Raw genomic sequence first — 22,796 nt, forward strand, 5'->3', positions numbered from 1 at the left:
ACCTAGCAAATCTACCTCTTTGTATGACGTAGACTATCTAAAGACTGTATATACATACGCCATTATTTGGAATTTAATATGCAGTTGTACTGAAAAGACGCGCTTTTGACAGATCACTATTGTGCCGTAGCACTGAAACGATATACATTCGTAACACGCAAGTTATAACACTAAAAACGTCAACTACAGTAAAACCTTACCTAACGCTATGCAGTTTCCCACCATTTTATTATAACAGATTGTAGCTTAAACGATGCGTTTTCGAGAGACCCGCAATTTGCCGATGCTTTGAAACAGCGTATACTCAAACCACTTATTCTATGAGAAAGAAAGCCCACCAAATACGAAATTTAACGTCTTACAATGTGGTGGTTCCAATGTTCTGTTTGCAGCGTAAGACAATGTCGCCTCTCTTTGGCCACGTTACTGTCCACGAGACAAAAGTCTGACATGCCAGATTCTTTATTTCACGCTGCGCGGTGCAGTGGAACCTGGAATTCCACGTTATGACGTCACGAGCTTCTCGTCCACGTGCATTCCCACGTCCCGTCAGAGGACAACTAGTCTGTGGAGCGGCACGTGACATAATTTGCCTCGCTCTGCACGCCATCTAGAGCGCGCGTGGTTTGGCTGTTGCAGATGAGACCCGCTGTGACGTCACAAGATTTCCGAGCCAGGAAGTCTGAATGTAATTCATGTGCCAACTGGACCTGTGGAATAATTATGTTTGTGTCGAGCTACTCTTGTGCAAGTTTCTCTAACTCTGCAGAGCCACTGCAATCTGAAACCATTTGAAGCTGCTTACTGTCAATCCTTGGTATCCCACTACACTTTCTATCCAGCACACTTCACTCCATAACCAAACTAACTATTCCCTGATGTCTCATGATGTGTACCTACCTCTCTTTTAATCAAGTTTTAACATACAGCTGTTTTCTCGCTGACTAGGCTCGGTATCTCTTCAACTACTATCCGATCTACATAATACTCAGCATTCTTCAGCAGCAATAATTTCCAAAGCTTCTGTTCAACACTTGTCTGAACCTTTTACTGTCCAAGATTCACTTCCGTACAAGGAAACTGCTGTTTTTCCTGAAACTATTTTCCTGCCATTGCCAGCTAACATTTTACCTTCTCTACACCGGCCGGGATCAGTTACTTTGCTGCACATACAGCAAAACTCGTCTATCACTTTTAGTATGTCATTTCCTGATCTAAATCATGCAGCGTCACCCGGTTCAATTAGGCTACATTCCATTATCCTAATTTTACTTTTTTTCTACATATACATCTACATCGATACTCTGCAAATCACATTTAAGTGCCTGGCAGAGGGCTCATTGAACCACCTCCACATAGCGCGCGGAAAGAATGCAGACCTACTGTATATCTTTCGGTACGAGCTCTGATTTCCCTTATTTTATCGTGATGATCGTTCCTCACTATGTAGGTCGGCGTCGACAAAATATTTTCGCATTCGGAGGAGAAAGTTGGTGATTGGAATTTCGTTAGAAGATTCCGTCGCAACGAAAAATGCCTTTCTTTTAATGATGTCCAGCCCAAATCCGGTATCATTTCTGTGACACCCTCTCCAATATTTCGCGGTAATACGAAACGTGCTGCCCTTCCCTGAACTTTTTCGATGTACTCCGTCAGTCCTATCTGTTAAGGATCCCATCCCCGCAGCAGTATTCTAAAAGAGGACGGACAAGCGTAGTGTAGGCAGTCTCCTTAGTAGATCTGTTACATTTTCTAAGTGTCCTGTCAATAAAACGCAGTCTTTGGTTACCCTTCCCCACAACATTTTCTAAGTTTTCCTTCCAATTTAAGTTGTTCGTAGTTGTAATACCTAGGTATTTAGTTGAATTTACGGCTTTTAGAATAGACTGATTTATTGTCTAACCGAAGTTTAACGAGTTCCTTTTAGCACTCATGTGGATGACCTCACACTTTTCGTTACTTAGGGTCAACTACCACTTTTCGCACCATTCAGATATCTTTTCTAAATCGTTTTGCAATTTGTTTTGATCTTCTGGTGACTTTATTAGTCGATAAACGACAGCGTCATCTGCAAACAACCGAAGACGACTGCTCAGGTTGTCTCCCAATCGGTTTATATAGATAAGGAACAGCAAAGGGCCTATAAGACTTCCTTGGGAAACGCCAGAAATCACTTCTGTTTTACTCGATGACTTTCTGTTAATTACTACGAACAGTGACCTCTCTGACAGGAAATCGCAAATCCAGTCACATAACTCAGACGATATTCCATAAGCTCGCAATTTCACTACGAGCCGCTTGTGTGGTACAGTGTCAAAAGCCTTCCGGAAATCCAGGAATACGAAATCGATATGAAATCCCTTGTCAATAGCACTCAACACTTCATGTGAATAGAGAGCCAGTTGTGCTTCACAGGAACGATGTTTTCTAAGCCCATGTTGACTGTGTGTCAATAGACCCTTTTCTTCAAGGTAATTCATAATGTTGGAACACAATATATGTTCCAAAATCCTGCTGCATATCGACGTTAACGATATGAACCTGTAATTTAGTGGATTTCTTCTACTACCTTTCTTGAATACTGGTGTGACCTGTGCAACTTTCTAGCCTTTGGGTACGGATCTTTCGTCGAGCGAACGGTTGTATATGATTGTTAAGTAAGGAGCTAATGCATCAGCATACTCCGAAAGGAACCTAATTGGTATACGGTCTGGACCAGAAGACTTGCTTTTATTATTTAGGTTGCTTCACTACTACGAGGATATTTACTTCTACGTTATTCACGTTGGCAGCTGTTCTCGATTCGAATTTTGGAATATTTACTTCGTCTTCTTTTGTGAAGGCATTTCGGATTGCTGTGTTTAGTAACTCTGCTTTGGCAGCACTGTCTTCGATAGTATATCCACTGCTATCGCGCAGAGAAGGCATTGATTGTTTATTGTCACTAACATACTTCACATACGACCAGATCATCTTAGGATCTCTGATCGAGACAGTTATCCATTTTCTTCAACTACTCTTCCAAATACTTCGCTGTCTCTGACAGAATTACACTCGCAATAGCAAATTTCAATGTTTTTACTTCTTCTTCCTGAAATTTCATTCCCTCCACCGAGCGAGGTGGCGCAGTGGTTAGTACACTGGAATCAAATTCGGGAGAACGACGGTTCAAACCCGCGCCCAGCCATCTTGATTTAGGTTTTCCGTGATTTCCCTAGATCGCTTCAGGCAAATGCCGGGGTGGTTCCTTTAAAAGGGAACGGCCGATTTCCCCATCCTTCGTTAATCCGAGCGTCTCCGTCTCACTAATGACATCGTTGTGGACGGGTCGTTACATGCTAATCTCCTTATTTTCCTCCTCATACCTTCCTAGAAATATCCTTGGTTTCATTCACAGCTTGCTCGATGTACAGACTGAATAACACCTGGAATGGACTACAAACCTGCCCCACTCCCTACTGCTTTCTTTTCATATCCTTCGACTCTTTGTAACTGATGACTGGCTTCTGTACAAATTGTAAATAACTTTTCGCTCGTTGCATTTTATCACTGCTACCTTAAAAATTTCGAACAGTGTTGCCCAGTCAACATTCTCACAAGCTTTATTCTAAATCTAGAACTGCTATAAACGTAGGTTTACCTTTCTTCGACCTATCTTCTAGGATAACTCGTAGGGTCAATATTGCCTCACATGTTCCCACATTTCTTGGGAACCCTTTCTGATCTTCCTCGAAGTCAGCTTCTAACAGTTTTTCCATTATTCTGTAAATAATGCGCATCAGTATTTTGCAAACATGACTTGTTAAACAGATCATTTGGTAATACTCTCATGGTATGTTCTCCTAAGGATCTCAATAATTCTAAGTGAATGCTGTCAGCTTCAGATCGCCTGTATCGACTTACGTCTTTCAATGCTCTGTCGAATTCTTGTTACAGTAACGTGTCTGCTATACGATCTTCATCTACATCCTCCTGCTTTTCTACAATATGATCTTCAAGTTTGTCACCATAGTACAGCTGTCTTACATATTCCGTCCACCTTTCAGCCTTTCCTTCTTTATTTAGTACTGGCTTGTCATCTTTGCTCTTCATACTGATTCATATCCTTCTCTTTTCTTCAAAGGTATCTTTAGTTTTCCTGTTTCCCGTATCCATGCGTGGTTCTGGAGCCTTGTATTTCTCTTCTAGCCATTGATGTTTTGCATTTTTGCACTGTCTGTCGTCATTTTTAGACATCTCTATCCCCTTTTGTCTATTTCAATTGGTGCAATTATGTGCTTCCTCCTTCCGTCAATTAATTTAAGTATATTGTGTGGTATCCAAGGATTTCTACTGTGACCGTGTCTTTCTGCCTGTTTGCTCCTGTGCTGCCTTCACTGTTTTCAACTGGCGGAGCTACAGAACGTTACATTTGCATTAAAGTCTTTGTCGTACCTTTATAGACTGAAGCGCCAAAGAAGACCTATGACACTACCTTGCGGAATGCCAGATATCACTTCAGTTCTACTCGATGATTTACCGTCTATCATTACGAACTGTGACCTCTCTGAGAGGAAATCTCGAATCCAGTCACAACTGAGACGATACTCCATATGTACGCAATTTGATTAATAGTCGCTTGTATAGGCATTTGTTTTTCTGTGCATGTACGTTACATCTACCGTTTCCCGCCTCATTCGGATAATTCCTTCGTGGTGCGTCTCTTTTTTATCTTCTTTTTTCTTAGGTGTATGTACAAGTGGGGTACACTATTGACGACGATATGTTTGAAAGGAAGGTGGTATAGGCATGCGTATTCAAATACAGAGACATGTAAACAAGAAGAATACGGCTCTGTGGTCGCAACGCCTATGTGAGACAAAAACAGTTGTTACATCGCTTACTGCTGCTAAAATGGCAGGTTATCAAGATTTAAGTTCAAATGGTTCAAATGGCTCTGAGCACTATGGGACTTAACATCTGAGGCATCAGTCCCCTAGAACTTAGAACTACTTAAACCTAACTAACCTAAGGACATCACACACACCCATGCCCGAGGCAGGATTCGAACCTGCAACCGTAGCTGTCACGCGGTTCCAGACTGTAGCGCCTAGAACCGCTCGGCCACTCCGGCCGGCTCAAGATTTAAGTGAGTTTGAACGTGGTGTTATAGTCGGCGCACAAGGAATGGGACACAGCATCTCCGAGAAGGCGTTGAAGTAGGAATTTTCCCGTACGACCATTTCACGAGTGTACCGTGAATGTCAGGAGTCCGGTAAAACATCACATCTCCGACATCCGACATAGAACGGGATCAACACGACTGAAGAGAATTGTTCAACGTGACAGACATGCAACCCTTCCCCAAATTGCTGCAGATTTCAGTGGTGGGCCATCACCAAGTGCCTGCGTGCGAACTATTCAACGAACCATTCAGAACCGAAGGACCACTCGTGTACCCTTGACAATCCCACGAAACAAAACTTTACGCCTCGGCTGGGCCTGTCAACACCGACATTGCACTGTTGATTAATGGAAACATATTGCCTGGTCGGACGAGTCTCGTTTCAAACTGTACTAAGCAGATGGACGTGTACGGATATGGAGACAACCTCATGAATTCAAGACTCTGTATGTCAGCAGGGGACTGTTCAGGATGGTGGAGGCTCTATAATGGTGTGGGACGTGTGCTGTTGGAGTGATATGGGACCCCTGATACGTCTAGATACTTCTCTAACAGGTGACACGTACGTAAGCATCCTGTATGATCACCTGCATCCATTCATGTCCGTTATGCATTCCGACGGACTTGCGCAGTTCCAGAAGCACAATGCGACATCCCAAACGTCCAGAAAAAATTGATACAGAGTGGTTCCAGGAACACTCTTCCGAGTTTAGACACTTCCGCTGCCCACGAAACTCTCCAGACATGAATATTATTAAGTATATCTGGAATGCCTTGCAACGTGCTGTTGAGAAGAGATATCCATCCCCTCGTACTCCTACTGATTTATGGGCAGCCCGGTAGGATTCATGCTGTCAGTTCCCTTCAGCACTGCTTCAGATATTAGTCGAGTCCATGCCATGACGTGTTGCGGCACTTCTGCTTGCTCGCTGGGGCCCTAAGCGATATTAGGCAGGTGTACCAGGTTTTCGGTTCTTCAGTGTGTAATCAGTCTGAAACCTTACGATATGCCCAACTATGTACCACGTATACCCCTTCTTTCGTGATTCTTCAAACAAACTTTAACAACGATTACATTACATTCTATGGAAAATTGTAGCCGGTGACTTCTCATTTCATCCCTTTCCCCCAGCCCACAATCTCGTCATTCTTGCTTCACGTTCTTTTCCTACAATCGAACTTCTGTCCCCCATCCCAATGCATTTCCATCTCCGTTAAACAAATGAATAATTTCTTTTATTCATCATACATCTTACAGGGATGGCTAGAGGGCAAATGTATCTATCAGTAGAGGAAAGATAGATACTGCCTACAGGAAAATTAAAGAGACCTTTGGAGAAAAATAACCACTTGTATAAATATCAAGAGCTCAGATGGAAAACCAGTTCTAATCAAAGAAGGGAAAGCAGAAAGGTGAAAGGAGCATATAGAGGGTCTATACAAGGGCGATGTACTTGAGGGCAATATTATGGAAATGGAAGAGAACGTAGGTGAAGATGAAATGGGAAATATGATACTGCGTGAAGAAATCGACAGAGCACTGAAAGACCTAAGTCGAAACAAGGCCCCGGGAGTAGACAACATTGCATTAGAACTACTGATAGCCTTGGGAGAGCCAGCCCTAACAAAACTGTACCATCTGGTGAGCAAGATATAGAGACAGGCGAAAAACCCTCAGACTTCAAGAAAAATATAACAATTCCAATCCCAAAGAAAGCAGGTGCGAAAATTACCTAACTATCAGCTTAATAAGTCACAGCTGCAAAATACTAACGCGAGTTCTTTACAGATGAATGGAAAAATTGGTAGAAGCCGATCTCGGGGAAGATTAGTTTCGATTCCGTAAAAATATTGGAACACGTGAGGCAATACAGACCCTACGACGTATCTTAAAAGATAGATTACGGAAAGGTAAATCTACGTTTCTAGTATTTGTATACTTAGAGAAAGCTTTTGACAACGTTGACTGGAATACTCTCGTTCAAATTCTGAAGGTGGTAAAATACATTGAGCGAAAGGCTATTTACAATTTGTACAGAAATCAGATGGCAGTTATAAGGATCGAGGGGCATGAAAGAGTTGCAGTGGTTGGGAAGGGAGTGAGACAGAGTTGTAGCCTATCCCCGATGTTATTCAATCTGCATATTGAGCGAGCAGTAAAGGAAACAACGCCGGCCGGAGTGGCCGTGCGGTTCTAGGCGCTACAGTCTGGAACCGAGCGACCGCTACGGTCGCAGGTTCGAATCCTGCCTCGGGCATTGATGTGTGTGATGTCCTTACGTTAGTTAGGTTTAATTAGTTCTAAGTTCTAGGCGACTGATGACCTCAGAAGTTAAGTCGCATAGTGCTCAGAGCCATTTAACCATTTGAAAGGAAAATAACAGAAAAATTTGGAGTAAGAACTAAAATCCATGGAGAAGAAATAAAAACTTTGCGGTTTGCCGATGACATCGTAATTCTGTCAGAGACAGCAAAGAACGTGGAAGAGCAGTTGAACGGAATGGGCAGTGTCTTGAAAGGAGGATATAAGATGAACATCAACAAAAGCAAAACGAGGATAATGGAATGTAGTCGAATTAAATCGGGTGATGCTGAGGGAATTATATTAGGAAATGAGGCGCTTAATGTAGTAGATGAGTTTTGCTATTTAGGGAGCAAAATAACTGAGGATGGTCGAAGTAGAGAGGATAGAAAATGTAGACTGGCAACGGCAAGTAAAGCGTTTCTGAGGAAGAGAAATTTGTAACATCGAGTATAGATTTAAGTGTCAGGAAGTCTTTTATAAAAGTATTTGTATGGAGTTTAGCCATTTATGGATGTGAAACATGGACGATAAATAGTTTAGACAAGAAGAGAACAGAAGCTTTCGAAATATGTTGCTGAAGATTAGATTGGTGGTGAAGATGGGTGCTGAAGACTAGATGGGTAGATAAGGAGGTACTGAATAGAGTTGGGGAGAAGATGAATCTACATCTTCATCTACATATATACTCCGCTAGCCACCAAGCGGTGTTTGGCGGAGGGCACAATTCGCGCTAAAGTCATATTCCCCCCCTCTGTTCCACTCGCGGATCGCGCGAGGGGAAAACGACTGTCTGTACTCCTCAATACGAGCCCTAATTTCCCTTATCTTTGAATGGTGATCATTGCGCGATTAGAAAGTTGGTGGTAATAATATATGCTCTACATCCTCGGTGAAGATCAGATTTCGGAATTTAGTGAGCAGCCCCTTCGTCTACCTGCAAGTGTGTCCCACTTCAAACTTCCTATGAGATTTGTGACGCTCTCGCGATGGCTAAATTTACCAGTCACGAATCTTGCCGCTCTTCTTTGGATCTTCTCTGTCTCTTGAATCAGACACAACTGGTAAGGGTCCCATACAGACGAACAATAATCTAAGACTGGACGAACTAACGTATTGTAAGCAATTCCCTTTGTTGAAGGACTGCATCGCTTCAGGATTCTACCAATAAACCGCAATATAGAGTTCACCTTGCCCGTTACTTGTGTAATCTGATCATTCCATTTGAGATCATTTCGAATAGTCACGCCCAGATACTTGACGGGTGTTACCGCTTCCAAAGACTGGGAATTCATTTTGTACTCGTACATTAACGGGGATTTTCGCCTTGTTATACGCAGTAGGTTACACTTACTAATATTGAGAGATAACTGCCAGGCATTACACCACGCATTTATTTTCTGCAAATCCTCACTGATTTGTTCATAACTTTCGTATGATACTACTTTCCTGTAGACTACAGCATCATTGGCAAACAACCTAATGCCGCTGTCGGTACCATCAACCAGATCGTTTATGTAAATAGTAAAAAGCAGCGGACCTATTACGCTGCCCTGGAGCACACCTGAAGTTAAACTTGTCGCTGTTGAAGTCACTCCATTCAGGACAACATACTGCTCTCTGTCTGTTAGAAAACTTCCTATCCAACCGCATATGTCATCGGATAGACCGTAAGCGCTCACTTTTTGGAGCAAGCGACAGTGCGGAACTGAGTCGAACGCCTTTCGAAAGTCTAGAAATATGGCATCAACCTGGGAGCCGGTATCTAGAACCTGTAGTATATCATGCACAAAGAGGGACAGCTGTGCCTTGCATGACCGCTGTTTCCTAAAACCGTGCTGGTTTCTGCAGACGAGCTTCTCTGAGTCTAGAAAGGTCATTATGTCTGAACACAAACTATGTTCCATGATTCTACAACAAATCGATGTCAGTGAAATTGGCCGGTAATTATGTGCATCCGATTTTCTACCCTTATTATAGATTGGTATGACTTGGGCCTTGTTCCAGTCCCGTGGAACTGTTCCAGTGATCTCTGATAGATGTTGGGAAGAATAGTGCTATATTTGTAGCATAGACAACATATATTTTTACGGGGATACCGTCTGGGCCAGGTGCCTTCCTGGCGTCTAAGGATCTTAACTGTTTCACAATCCTAGATACAATAAATTTGTGGCAAAATTTGACCAGAAGAAGGGATCGGTTGGTAGGACATGTTCTGAGGCATCAAGGGATCACCAATTTAGTATTGGAGGGCAGCGTGGATGGAAAAAATCGTAGAAGGAGACCAAGAGATGAATACAGTAAATAAATTCAGAAGGATGTAGTGTACAATAGTTTCTCAGAGATGAAGAAGCTTGCACAGGATAGAGTAGCATGGGGAGCTGCATCAAATCAGTCGCTTGAAGGAAGACCACAACAACAAACAACATCTTGTGACGCCTTCATCAGTTGCAGAGCTCGTGCAAATCTACAGACGCTGTTAACGTAGGTTTGCCTTTCTTTAGTGAGTGGTAAACGCTGAGGTCCTCGGAGCTTCCAGCTGCCGTGGGAGGAGCAGAGGCCGGCAGCTGGTGAGGAGTAGTGGGTGAGCGAGCAGGGAGCAGGGCGCGCTGACCGCGGCGGCGGCCAAGGCCGCTCTGGGCGGGGCAGCACACAATGCGCGCGCAACAATGACCCGCGCCCGACTACCGACTACCTGCCCGCCCTTGGACGCCGCGCGCGGCTCCCGGCGCACTTTCACCGCCGCAGCCGCAGCCTCCAGACGCCGCCGCTTTTGTCGCTCGGCCTCGACCGCGGAACGACTCCCCGTCTTCTCTGCTGCCTGCCTCACACCACACACAGACACTGCCGCTTCGCCGAAGTAGTTGTCACCATTTGGAGATTTATTTCGATATAAATATGCAGCCTGTTGCTTTTTTGATGCGATTTTCTGTGTCATTAGGTATAGGGGGATCACACTCCCTGACTCATTCACACACTCCGTTGGCCTCTTTGGCACGTGACGATCCGGTGCCACTCTCACTATCTGTCTGCGGTTCTCCCTTTCTCGTGGCGCTCCCTCCCACCTAGTGATACCCACCACTCTGCTGTCGGAGGTCACTACTTCTTGCCATCTGCTTCTCGGTCTTCCAGGTGGTCTTCTTGTCACGTACCTGATGGACTCTTCCACCTTGAGAATTATTTCATCCCATTTTGGCGCGGTGGTACAGAAACTTTGAATTGCTTGCAGAATGTTTTTATTAAGCTAAGTACGACGCGCTTCGCCCGCATAGTGCATCATCAGGCGATGTTAAAAGATCAGAAACTGTCTGCCAAAAAGCCCATAACCTTATGATGCCCTATCTGGGAGAAACGCGTCGATCCGAAGTTAATAAAGAATATTCTGCAACCTACGACTGTTTTTAAATAGTATTCTGCCATAAATCATTCTTACAACATTGCCCGCTCATAGTAAACGTCTCGCTTTGGTGATGTTCACTACGGAGGGTTGGTCGGCTAGCTTAACTAGTTTTTTGTTGGATCTCCAAACCCGTATTTGTGTTGCTTGCTCTAGATTTATCTTATAGTTTGTTTTCGAAGACTGGGAGTTGGTGTTCCTAATTTTTGGCAGTGCTCCTTGCTTCGGCTCCGTATACCTGTACTGGCATTATGATTATGTAGTAGAGTTTCAGCTTGGTCTTCTTCGTCATGATTTTAACGGGCAGTAGTTTTTGGAGGGAAAAGTAAGCTTAATTGTGTTCCGTAGTCTAATTTGGTTAAAGAAAATGGTTCAAATAGCTCTGAGCACTATGGGACTTAACATCTGAGTTCATCAGTCCCCTAGAACTTAGAACTACTTAAACCTAACTAACCTAAGGACATCACACACATCCATGCCCGAGGCAGGATTCGAACCTGCGACCGTAGCAGTCACGCGGTTCCGGACTGTAGCGCCTAGAACCTCTCGGCCACCGTGGCCGGCTCTAATTTGGTATTCAACTTGTTTCTAATGCAATCATTTGTATTTATACCAAGTTATTTGTAGTTAGGTGTGTTCCTGAGAGTGTGGGTTTCTATTTGAAGGTTATCGCATTCTCCTGTAGTCATATTTTCCCTGCATATCATCTTGTATTTTGTTTATCCATCATTAATTTTTGAACATATTTTCGTGGACGTTTCATTTAACTTGAAGAACGTTTCATTTCCACCACTGTCATTTCCTATTATAACTATGTCATCTGCATAGGCCAGTATATTTGATTGTTTATCTCCTTTGTTTCCATTTGTTGGTCGTTTGGTTCCTCTTACCACTTTTCACACGGCAACGTTGTAGATAAGTGGGCATAGCGCATCACCTTGCTTCAGTCCAGTTGTGTTCACAAAACAGTCCGATACCGAACCACAGTATGTCATCCTGCTGACTGTCTTCTCCATACATATTTTGACCCAGATGATTACCTTCTTGTGGATTCCGTATTCTGCCGTTATTTCCCATACCACTTCTATGTGCAACGAGTCGTACGCCTTTTGGAAGTCTATGAACAGATAATGGATGCTCTTGTTGCATTCCAATATTTTTTAATTGATGATTTTGACGCAGAATATGCTATATATTCTTGATCTATTTTTCGGAAAACCATTCTGATATTGTGTCCTGTGTTCAGTATAGGGTGCAGTGTCTTTGCAGTGTTATACGTGACAGAACTTCATACGCTGTGACTAGTAGGGGTGTTCCTCTGTAATCCTGCAGTTTCGTTTATCTCCTTTCTTGTTTATAGGGACAATGATTTGTACGTAGGCTGTTTATGTTTTCTTATTGGCAACGTTACGTAGCGCTCTGTATGAAAATCACTGGCTGTGCTGTGTGCAGTCTGTGGCTAGTTTGCATTGTTGTCGGCCATTGTAGTGTTGGGCAGCGGCAGCTGGATGTTAACAGCGCGTAGCGTTGCGCAGTTGGAGGTGAGCCGCCAGCAGTGGTGGATGTGGGGAGAGAAATGGCGGAGTTTCGAAATTTGTAAGACTGGATGTCATGAACTGCTATGTATATTATGAGTTTTCAACACTATTAAGGTAAATACATTGTTTGTTCTCTATTAAAATCTTTCATTTGCTAACTATGCCTATCAGTAGTTAGTGCCTTCCGTAGTTTGAATCTTTTATTTAGCTGGCAGTAGTGGCGCGCGCTGTATTGCAGTAGTTCGAGTAACGAAGATTTTTGTGAGGTAAGTGATTTGTGAAAGGTATAGGTTAATGTTAGTCAGGGCCATTCTTTTGTAGGGATGATTGAAAGTCAGATTGCGTTCCGCTAAAAATATTATGTGTCAGTTTAAGCACAGTCAAGTATCATTGTTGAAAGGGGACGTTTCAGATTGATTCCCTGTATTGTTTCAGTTTGCCACATTTTAAGGATAAGACGAAACAATTTCTCGTGACGTTTATGACGGTCATATTTCACCAAATACCTGCTATTCCATCAGTTCACGCTGCTCTGTGATTTTTCAAACTGTTGTTTACCCTTCGTATGTTGGGTCAGCTACAAGAGGTTCAGCTGTTGTAGGGAAAGTTTTCTCCAGCTTGTTTACCGGTTCCGCGCTGTTCAATAAGCCGTCAAAACATTCTTTCCAAGCGTGTTATATATCGACTGATCCAGCGATATGTTTTCATCGATATCATGAAGATTTGCTCTTCGCGGTTGATATACCTTTATGATGTTATTTACAGCGGCATTCGCTTCGCGAATGTTGTTTTCTTTCTGGTAGTTCTCAATACTCCCTACTGTATGTTCAGGCAAAACCTTTTTTTCTCTTCGTAGGCAGCTTGTGATGCCCCGAGGCACGGCACGAGCATTTCGGAAACCGCACGACTTGTCGGGTGTTCGAGGAGTGCTGTGGTGAATGTCTTCAACAAATGGTGAAGCCACGTCCAGACGTTGTGGGGTTGTGCAGCCAGCCCTCATAACAAATGTTGCACGCCGTAGCCTGGCCAGACTCGTAAAACAGGACAGGCGACGAACTGTGGCGGAACTAATAGCAGACTTTAACGCTGGGTAGTGTCTGAACACACAGTGCTCCGAACAACCCTAATGATGGGACATGCATGGGCCAATGTAAACACCATCACATCGGCAACTACAGCTGAAACGGGCAACTGACCATCGGCACTACTTGTTTTCGCAGTAGCAGACCGTTGCATGGTCTGATGAATCCCGACACCCTCTTCATCATGGGAGAGCGCTAATCCGTCGTCCTCCAGGGGAACAGCTCCTTGACACCTGTATTGCGGGAGGGAGACAAGCTATCGGCGGTTCCATTACGTTCTGGGGTACATATAAGTGGGTATCCATGGGTCCAGTGGAGCTCGTGCACAGCACCATGACGGTCAAGGAGTATCGTACACTGGCTGCAGACCACATAGATCCCTTCTTGACGACGGCAGTGGCATTTTTCAGTCATATAATACGCCATGTCACGAGGCTATAAGTGTGATGCAGTGGTTCGAGGAATACAGGGGCGTTTTTCTCTAGCAATCAATCAACTTGTCCCTCCGTCGGAGGTTCGAATTCTCCCTTGGGCATGGGTGTGTGTGTGTTGTCCTTAGCATTAGTTACTTTAAGTTAGGTTAAGTAGTGCGTAAGCATAGGATCGATGACGTCAGCAGTTTGGTCCATAGTCCTTACCACAAATTTCAAATTTCAGTCGACTTGGCAACAACAGGCGGTATTTTTGATTCTCCCAAAGCTATTGAGCTCATTAAATATGGAAACCTTGCCACGCGGCGCAGTGGTCTTGATAACAATCACACATTCGGCAAGAACGTGCTTCAAATTAGCGCTTCGTGGCTTCGCTGATTCAGAGAATGCTGGGAAGGTTCCACGTACACAGCCACGGTCGCCTGAGGTAGTGCTGCCTCTCCTTCGACCTCGCGGCCGGCGAGACGTTGAACTGTAACCTTCTACCCTTCCATTTTCCAAATGCGGCGAGACGGGCGCGCGTGAGGCTCGGTGCAGCCTCCGGCAGACGGACAATGACGCCGGCGGTGGGCGGCGGGCGGAGGTCGCGCTCCTCGCTTCCCCGCCGCATGTGGAACGCCGCCGCACCAGCGCCAGTTTCCAGTCTTCGCTCGATGAGTTACAGAACACATTACAATTGTTCCTTTCCCTTCGTGAAGGCACAAACTCTGCTGACACTGCCCGAGGTACGGTGAGGAAATTATTACGTAACTGCGCAACCGTGGCGAAGGAACGTTAAGCGGCGGGTCCGGATCAACTTCCAGCGCTTACATGCCTCTGAAATTGCTTCTACAAGGGTCGCCAGCCTCGCTAAGGCCCACGAGACACTCTGAACTGTTAGATAGACATCCCTGGGGTTGTGAAGCAGCTGAATGGGTTGAAAATAAATAAATCGTCAGGTCCAGTTGGCATTCCAATTCGGTTTTACAGGGAGAACTCTACTGCATTGGCTCCTTACTTAGCTAGCATTTAGCGCGAATCTCTTGCCCAACGTAAAGTCCCGAGTGACTGGAATAAAGCTCAGGTGACACCTGTGTACAGGGTGTTACAAAAAGGTACGGCCAAACTTTCAGGAAACATTCCTCACAGACAAAGAAAGAAAATATGTTATGTGGACATGTGTCCGGAAACGTTTACTTTCCATGTTAGAGCTCATTTTATTACTTCTCTCGAAATCACATTAATCATGGAATGGAAACACACTACAACAGAACGTACCAGCGTGACTTCAAACACTTTGTTACAGGAAATGTTCAAAATGTCCTCCGTTAGCGAGGACACATGCATCCACCCTCCGTCGCATGGAATCCCTGATGCGCTGAAGCAGCTCTGGAGAATGGCGTATTGTATCACAGCCGTCCACAATACGAACACGAAGAGTCTCTACATTTGGTACCAGGGTTGCGTAGACATGAGCTTTCAAATGCCCCCATAAATGAAAGTCAAGAGGGTTGAGGTCAGGAGAGCGTGGAGGCCATGGAATTAATCCGCCTCTACCAATCCATCGGTCACCGAATCTGTTGTTGAGAAGCGTACGAACACTTCGACTGAAATGTGCAGGAGCTGCATCGTGCATGAACCACATGTTGTGTCGTACTTGTAAAGGCACATGTTATAGCAGCACAGGTAGAGTATCCCGTATGAAATCATAACGTGCTCCATTGAGCGTAGGTGGACGACGAAACTAAAATGAGCTCTAACGTGGAAATTAAGCGTTTCCGGACACATGTCCACATAACATCTTTTCTTTATTTGTGTGTGAGGAATGTTTCCTGAAAGTTTGGACGTACCTTTTTGTAACACGCTGTATAAGAAAGGTAGAAGGACGGATCCTCAAAATTACAGACCAATATCCTTAACATCGGTTTGTTGCAGGATTCTCGACCATATTCTCAGTTCGAATATAATGAATTTCCTTGAGACAGAGAAGTTGCTGTCCATGCATCAGCACGCCTTTACAAAGCATCGCTCCTGCGAAACGCAACTCGCCCTTTTGTCACATGATATCTTGCGAACCATGGATGAAGGGAATCAGACGGATGCCATATTCCTTGACTTCCGGAAAGCGTTTCACTCGGTGTCCCACTGCAGACTTCTAACTAAGGTACGAGCATATGGGATTGGTTCCCAAGTATGTGAATGGCTCGAAGACTTCTTAAGTAACAGAACCCAGTAAGTTTTCCTCGATGGTGAGTGCTCATCGGAGGTGAGGGTATCATCTGGAGTGCCCCAGGGAAGTGTGGTAGGTCAGCTGTTGTTTTCTATCTACATAAATGATCTTTTGGATAGGCTGGATAGCAATGTGCGGCTGTTTGCTGATGATGCTGTGGTGTACGGGAAGGTGTCGTCGTTGAGTGACTGTAGGAGGATACAAGATGACTTAGACAGAATTTGTGATTGGTGTAAAGAATGACAGCTAACTCTAAATATAGATATATGTAAATAATGCAGATGAATAGGAAAAAGAATCCTGTAATATTTAAATACTCCATTAGTAGTGTAGTGCTTGACACAGTCAAGTCGATTAAATATTTGGGCGTAACATTGCAGAGCGATATGAAGTGGGACAAGCATGTAATGGCAGTTGTGGGGAAGACGGATAGTCGTCTTCGGTTCATTGGTAGAATTTTGGGAAGATGTGGTTCATCTGTAAAGGAGACCGCTTATAAAACACTAATATGACCTATTCTTGAGTACTGCTCGAGCGTTTGAGATCCCTATCAGGTCGGATTGAGGGACGACATAGAAGCATTTCAGAGGCGGGCTGCTAGATTTGTTACTGGTAGGTCTGATCATCGCGCGAGTGTTACGGAAGTGCTTCAGGAACTCGGGTGGGAGTCTCTAGAAGAGAGGAGGCGTTCTTTTCGTGAATCGCTACTGAGGAAATTTAGAGAACCAGCATTAGAGGCTGACTCTAGTAAAATTTTACTGTCGCCAACTTACATTTCGCGGAAAGACCACAAAGATAAGATAAGAGTGATTAGGGCTCGTACAGAGGCATATAGGAAGTCATTTTTCCCTCGTTCTGTTTGGGAGTTGAACAGGTAGAGATGATGCTAGTTGTGGTACGAGGTACCATCCACCACGCACCGTATGGTGGATTGCGGAGTATGTATGTAGATGTAGACAGCTCCTAGTCCAACCGATAGGCTGTCGGCCAGTTGGAAGAATAGCCCAGAACGAGATATTACTTACTTTGTATGTACAGGACAGTAGGAAGAACACATGCTCATGTTTGCACGTGATTTGGGGGTTCGCAGGTGCCCAACTCAGTACCCAGACTTGCCAACTCTGGCGGCAGCAATGGCTTCTATCACATCTGGGCATCGAGTAGGACTCAGTTTGCATCTGCATCAACATCTACATCTTGCATAAGAGGTGCGGTTGCGTCATTCCTCGCTGCTTCAGCTCTGTGGCAGAGTTGATCATTGTTAGTGACTGGCGAGTGGTGACGTACCAGTCTGTCGGCAAATTGTGATCAGATATTTCCACTTGGTCAGAGATCTGGAGCGGTATTATCTTTCAATTTTTGATTGATGTTACTAGCTATTTCTCTCTCTTTAAATGTGACATTCTGTTGATGTTCGCAGTCTTCGAGTGTTTTTTCACTAATGACTGTCTCTTAATAGAACAGTCTCACAAGAAGCAATGAAAACAATTTCCTTAATGATGATGAGGTCCCATACTCCGAGGAGCGTAGGGAACGATGCGGGAAACCCGCACCGCTGTACTGGGCAAGGTCCTAGTGGAGGTGGTTTGCCATTGCCTTCCTCCGACCGTATGGGGATGAATGATGATGATGAAGACGACACAACAACACCCAGTCATCTCGAGGCAGGAAAAATCCCTAACCCCGACGGGAGCCGAACCCGGGACCCCGTGTGCGGTAAGCGAGAAACTACCGCAAGACCACGAACTGCGGACATTTCCTTATTGTTGACTCAAAAATAAATACGCCCCACCATCTCTATCTCATTCCACCTATCCCGATATCTCTTTACATCCACATCTACATCTACATGGTTACTTTACAAGTCACAATTAACTGCCGGCGAAGGGTTTATCGAACCACCTCCAAGCTATTTCTCCACCGTTCCGCTCTCGAATAGCACGACGGAAAAACAAACACTTAAAACTCCCTGTGAGTTCTGATATCTCCTATTTTATTATAGTGATCACCCAGTGTCGATGGGCACCGACAAAATAGATTCATAATCTGAGGAGAAAGTTGGTGAGTGAAATTTCACGAGAAGATTCCGGTGCAACGAAAAATGATTTTGTTTTAAGGATTGTCACCGTAATTAGCTTACCATATTCGTGACACTCGCTCCTGTTTCGCGATAATACAAAGCGAGCTGCCTTTCTTTGGACTTTTTCGATGCCCACTGTCAAATGTTGTTTGATGCCGATCCCATACTGCATAGCAATACTCCAGAAGAAGGTGGACAAGCGTATTGTAAGTTGTTTCTTTAGTAGACATGCTGCATTTTGTAAGTATTATGCCAATGAATGGCAGCCTTTTTGTCTGCTTTCCCCACAACACTCCTATCTGATCGTTCCAGTCTAAGTTATTTGTAATCGTAATCCCTAAGTATTTAACTGAGTTTACAGCCTTTAGATTTGTGTGATTTAGCATGTAACCGAATTTTAGACGATTCCTTTTAGTACTTATTTGGATGACTTCATTAGTATCACTTATTTAGAATCATTTGCCACTTTTTCCACCATACAGATATGTTGTCTAAATCGTTTTGCAGTTTATTTTGATCATATGATGACTTTACAAGACCGTAAATGACAGTATCATCTGCAGAGAGGGCTACTCAGATTGTCTCCTAAATCCTTTATGTGGATCAGGAACATCAGAGGGCCTGTAACACTTCCTTGGGGAACGCCAAATATTACATTTGTTTTATTGGATGACTTACTGTCCGTTACTATGAAATGTGGCATTTCTGACAGGAAATCACGAATCCTGTCTCATAACTGACACGATAGTGCACAGGCAAGCAATTCGATTAGTAGTCGCTCTCTTTCTCTCCCTACCTCTCTCCTTGCCCCCCACCCCCTTCCCATAAAACCTCCAGAACGTCCTTTGCCAGATTTGTAAGCAATTGCATTTACACATAATTAAAATAACGTGCACTTACAGTCACAACAAGTATCAATTACATGCGTATACCGGGTGGTCCATTGATCGAGACCGGGCCAAATATCTCACGAAATAAGCATCAAACGAAAAAACTACAAAGAACGAAATTCGTCTAGCATGAAGGAGGACACCAGATGGCGCTATGGTTGCCCCGCTAGATGGCGCTGCCATAGGTCAAACGAAGATCAACTGCGTTTTTCTAAACAGGAACCCCCATTTTTATTACATATTCACGTAGTACGTAAGGAAATATGAATGTTTTAGTTGGACCACGTTTTTCACTTTGTGATAGGTGGCGCTGTAATAGTCACAAACATATGGCTCACAATTTAGAGGAACAGTTGGTAACAGATAGGTCTTTAAAATTAAAATACAGAACGTAGGTACGTTTGAACACTTTATTTCGGTTGTTTAAATGTGATACATGTACCTTTGTGAACTTATCATTTCTAAGAACGCATGCTGTTACAGCGTGATTACCTGTAAATACCACATTAATGCAATAAATGCTCAAAACGATGTCCGTCAACCTCAATGTATTTGGAAATACGTGTAACGACATTCCTCTCAACAGCGAGTAGTTCGCCTCCCGTAATGTTCGCACATGCATTGACAATGCGCTGACGCATGTTGTCAGGCGTTGTCGGTGGATCACGATAGCAAATATCCTTCAGATTTCCCCACAGAAAGAGATCCTGGGACGTCAGATCCGGTGAACGTGCGGGCCACGGTATGGTGCTTCGACGACCAATCCACCTGTCATGAAATATGCTATTCAATACCGCTTCAACCGCACGCGAGCTATGTGCCGGGCATCCATCATGTTGGAAGTACATCGCCATGCTGTCATGCAGTGAAACATCTTGTAGTACATCGGTAGAATATTACGTAGTAAATCAGCATACATTGCACCATTTAGATTGCCATCGATAAAATGGGGGACAATTATCCTTCCTCCCATAACGCCGCACCATACATTAACCCACCAAGGTCGCTGATGTTCCACTTGTCGCAGCCATCGTGGATTTTCCGTTGCCCAATAGTGCGTATTATGCCAGTTTACGTTACCGCTGTTGGTGAATGACGCTTCGTCGCTAAATAGAACGCTTGCAAAAAATCTGTCATCGTCCCGTAATTTCTCTTGTGCCCAGTGGCAGAACAGAACTCGACGTCCAAAGGCGTCGCCATGCAATTCCTGGTGCATAGAAATATGGTACGGGTGCAATTGATGTTGATGTACCATTCTCAACACCGACGTTTTTGAGATTCCCGATTCTCGCGCAATTTGTCTGCTACTGATGTGCGGATTAGCCGCGACAGCATCTAAATCACCTACTTGGGCATCATCATTTGTTGCAGGTCGCGCTTGACGTTTCACACGTGGCTATCCGGCGAACGGTCCGGACACTTGGATGATGTCGTGCAGGATACCGAGCAGCATACATAGCACACGCCCGTTGGGCATTCTGATCACAATAGCCATACATCAACACGATATCGACCTTTTCCGCAATTGGTAAACGGTCCATTTTAACACGGTTAATGTATCACGAAGCAAATACCGTCCGCACTGGCGGAATGTTACGTGATACCACGTACTTATACGTTTGTGACTATTACAGCGCCATCTATCACAAAGCGAAAAACGTGGTCCAACTAAAACATTCGTATTTCTTTACGTACTACACGAATATGTAATAAAAAATGGGAGTTGCTATTTAAAAAAACGCAGTTGATATCCGTTTGACCTATGGCAGCGCCATCTAGCGGGCCAACCATAGCGCCATCTGGTTTCCCCCTTCAAGCTAGACAAGTTCGTTCTTTGTAGTTTTTTCTTTTGACGCTTATTTCGCAAGATCTTTGGCCCGGTCACGATCAATGGACTACCCTGTATATTATTGGCACTCTGTACGTAAATAAGCATGACAAATGTCATGTTGAATATCTAAGCATGTGAAATTAAAATTGTTGACAGTACTCTAAGTTTTTAATTTCTTATTTTATTTACAGTGGAAATAACAGTAAATGCAATATTTCATCACATCACTGTAAAATAGGTTAAATATGCACCATTTGCATGTAGTGCTGTGATTAACATGCTGAATAGTTCCATAATGTTAAGTGCAAACGTGGAAGTTCTTCACCAATGCCGAAGACAAAAGTCATGTGGTAAAAGCAGGCAACACACTTCCAGGCCCTACTTCTCTCATTTCGCTAGCCTTATCTCATTAATCCCGCCTAAAGTATAGTTTACCTCGTTATGTTTGACAAGTGTGTCGTTCTGTCACTGTTAGGTGGATAACTGAAGCAGATGGAACGTCGAGTGTATCCATACGATCAGTGATGTACCTTAGAAACGCATCGGACAGCAATTAGAAAATAAAATATTATTAATTAATAATCCAGTGTCTTTAATTTTCAGTATTATTTCCGTTCTTGTTCCATTTTACAATCTTATTTCTTCTTTCTGGTGTGTATATCTTTCTTTTTGGTACGTTACTGGTGCTGAAAGCAAGTAACGAAAATACATATCTCAAAATACTGTATATAAGTCATAAAAGGTAAGCTGTACATTGATATTGTGATGGTGGATGAAATTTTAATATTTCAAACAATTACACTTGCCGTGAAATCATAGCTGTGTCCAAATTTCTGTCATATGACATGCTTCCTTTTTCCTACCGCACTGCATGGAATAGTTGGAGCTAGTGAACTACTTGATCGATCTTCAAAAATGAGGTCTAATGTTGAAACGAAGCGAGCCTTCTTTTTTAAAAAAAACTTAAAACTATCAATTTTGGACTGTCAATGTTTGAGTTTTGACAGCAATGAAAAAACATTTGTGTGAATTTTCTGTTTCATCTCAAGACGTCGTAGTCTGAATGGTTGAAGCTTAGTCAGAATTACCAGAAACATCATAAAATGAGTAGATAGACAAGCTATGCAAACAAACTATGCAGACAATGGTATCACATACAGTACGTTAAGCTACCACCCAAGACTGGTACGGCAGAGCTCGCAGAGTTTGTTCGAACTTGAAGTGGAAATAGACTGGAGCATAACTGCAGAGCTTATACGTGCCAACTGCATCTTCATCTGTGAAGTTTCGTTTAGAGTCTTATGACTATACAGGGTGTTACAAAAAGGTACGGCCAAACTTTCAGGAAACATTCCTCACACACAAACAAAGAAAAGATGTTATGTGGACATGTGTTCGGAAACGCTTAATTTCCATGTTAGAGCTCATTTTAGTTTCGTCAGTATGTACTGTACTTCCTCGTTCACCACCATGATTTCATACGGGATACTCTACCTGTGCTGCTATATCATGTGCCTTTACTAGTACGACACAACATGTGGTTCATGCACGATGGAGCTCCTGTACATTTCAGTCGAAGTGTTGGTACGCTTCTCAACAACAGATTCGGTGACCGATGGATTGGTAGAGGCGAACCAATTCCATGGCCTCCACGCTCTCCTGACCGCAACCCTCTTGACTTTCATTTATGGGGGCATTTGAAAACTCTTGTCTACGCAACCCCGGTACCAAATGTAGCGACTCTTCGTGCTCGTATTGTGGACGACTGTGATACAATACGCAATTCTCCAGGGCTGCATCAGCGCATCAGGGATTCCATGCAACGGAGGGTGGATGCATGTATCCTCGCTAACGGAGGACATTTTGAACATT

This window comes from Schistocerca serialis, chromosome 2, assembly GCF_023864345.2.
Source record: "Schistocerca serialis cubense isolate TAMUIC-IGC-003099 chromosome 2, iqSchSeri2.2, whole genome shotgun sequence".
NCBI classification, from domain to species: Eukaryota; Metazoa; Arthropoda; class Insecta; order Orthoptera; family Acrididae; genus Schistocerca; species Schistocerca serialis.